Consider the following 2,846-nt stretch of genomic DNA (forward strand, 5'->3'; position numbering starts at 1 on the left):
TGCATTTGAGCTGAACTGTGGAGTGCATGACTTTCTGTAGAACTTGTGGGAACATCCTGAACAATGAGAAGATTTAAGGGAATGGGTGATCCCATTTAATGCTGAAATCTCCCATTGTCCAGGCCATTTGGTCCACGACTTGGAAAACAGAAAAGTGTAGTTGGTTGTCTTCCAAAATTGGAACAGGATAATTGATATAAATTGTGTGATGATTATCAGCTCTTTCATTGAAAGAATATACGAGAAAATGTTATTTTATCTGGAGATGTAGTGAACCCGGAGGGTAATTCCATCTTCAGTTGCCCAACAAAGTAGGATGCAAACCTCTATACATAGATAAATTGTAAATATTCCTTCTCGTCTCGTTGCTGTCAGAGGAGACCATCATGCAGCAAATTCATATTTGGCGCAAGCACCACTGAAGGGCTAAGAACGGTGACCTCATTTTTAAACTGTTCATGTGTGTAGGTCATGAACCCTGAATAATCGATTCTTCACGTTCTAGTTCAGTGTCCGATCCTGAATATGATTGTTTTTGTTTAGAGTTTAATGCATTTCTAGCGTATGATAGGCTATGCAAATCTGCATGTATAACTGGTTGAAGAAGAACTAGAAAAGCTCATGTAAGAACCATTGAACCAATACAACTAATAGCAAACATTCTCACAAAGCTGAATTAGCCGAGACAGAATGAAACCCACGAAGACACAGGTGAGAGTCTGAGTATGAACGGGAGGGGTCGGGATTAAGGTAAGGGGAGTTCCAATGTATATACCAAATCAGATGTTGATGGAAATACCGACCAACCATCCAGAGTGCTGGAAGCGACGCTACGTTGTGTATACATAGTCAACACGAGAAACTGGTAGGTTGCAAGTGCAGTCTTCCTAGGGGAGCCAATTTTGCTGCAGAGCTTAAGGTCCACAGCAGAGAAGTTGACATTGGTAAATTCATTCCCTCAGAGATACAATCAGGCGATGGAGCTAGATCTGATTTTTTTCAAAGTTTGGCAGAAGACCCAATATTTTCATCATAGACAAACTATGAGACATATGTAGTCTGATAGACCCTAACCAGCCATTACGGATCAATCAGTCATTAAAATATTTGTTACTTAAGGTACATAGCGACCTAAAATGGCTTAACTTCTGATGGGTAAGTATGAAATGGCCGTGATGCATTGACTTTGGGCAGTCAGACGATGTACAATATTAAGGTGTTGTGCTACCTGCTTTATCAAGTATGAATATAGCTCTATTCCTAATACAGATGATTCGAGTTACACTCATTCATATTTAACAATGATACGAATGAAAGTGCGTTCAAAGAGTGATGAAAGCTCTGGAAAATGTAACAAAATATTCTAGAGATCTGGAAAATTTAACAAAATACCCTAGAGATCGGGAAATGTAACAAAATACCCTATAGATCGGGAAAATTTAACAAGATACCTAGAGATCTGGAAAATGAAACAAAATGCCCTAGAGATCTGAAAAATTTAACAAAATGCTCTAGAGAGACAAAATACCCTAGAGAGACAAAATATAGAGAGACAAAATACCCTAGAGAGACAAAATACCCTAGAGAGAGAAATGAAGAACCAGATGATAATGACTTACACCCTTTGAAGAAAAACATTAAGATTGCAATGCAAAGCTGTACACAACGAGACATATGATAACATCACTCACCAGAGTTTAAATTGACATAAAAAGGGGTATTCAGTAAAAGTTTAGGAACAATATGTACACAAGAGATATATAATTCATAGTTTAACCCAAAACAACATCAAATTTCATCAACATAAACAACAAAGACATTACATCCATTTGACCTTCATGGGTGAAGGGCAAAACTGGCCACATGTGTAGTGTATTCTAGTGGTGTTCTAGAATGCTGGAATGTTCTGCTTCAGCCTAATTGGAAGATGAATTTGTGTCGTATAGTTGGGGTATTTTCCATATGGTATTGTGTTAGCTGTGCGTTAACAGCATATATTGTATTGCTGATAATAAACATAGATTTTATATCTATTTAGACCATGATTTTGGGAGAGGGTGGGGCTAAAGTAGCTACGGTAATCTGTTTTCATTTGTCAATGGTACTGATACGAGTCAGCTGAAAGCCCTGCCATATATAAACTTTGTAAACGTCAAGGTCAATTGTTAGCATTACTGAAATCAAGTGAACTCTGTGGAAGATCCACCATATATAAGCCAAATATTTCCCAGATATATTGAACATCAAGCTGACCTCTTCTAATTTGACAATGATATTTCGGCTAATCAGCTGGTCTTTATCATGGGAAAAATGTGTATATCATGTATGCATGGGACCTTTCTTTCCTGTTGTATAACATGTATGCATGGGGTAATTTTTTACTGTTGTATAACATGTATGCATGGGATCATTCTATACAATTATATAACATGCATGCATTGAGTCAGTCTTTACTGCATAAAAACATGTATGAATGGGAGAATTATGTAGTGTTGTAAGATAAGTTTCATAGATGCAAAATGACAACAGCCCAAGCCATGTGCAAACTCTCAGTGAACCAAACATGAACAAATCATATTTACTTACTTTCAATGTTCAACTAGCTGCGAAAATAATGTATTCAGATCAGATGTCATAACATGTGCTAAATTGTGGCACTAGAGACTACATTGTCATATTAATGATTTTAAGAAAACATCATACAATTTAAACTCACATAACGTGACGTTATATCCAGGTCTGTACTGAAGTAATTTAAAGCAGAGACCTTGATCCCCCAGTGTAAAGTCTGAGCTCAGGGCTAGGTCTATACTGTGGTAATCAGCGTTATAAACCTTGATTTCCCA

The sequence above is a fragment of the Sinohyriopsis cumingii genome, unplaced genomic scaffold, assembly GCF_028554795.1.
Source record: "Sinohyriopsis cumingii isolate HCF-2022 unplaced genomic scaffold, ASM2855479v2 utg001397l, whole genome shotgun sequence".
NCBI classification, from domain to species: domain Eukaryota; kingdom Metazoa; phylum Mollusca; class Bivalvia; order Unionida; family Unionidae; genus Sinohyriopsis; species Sinohyriopsis cumingii.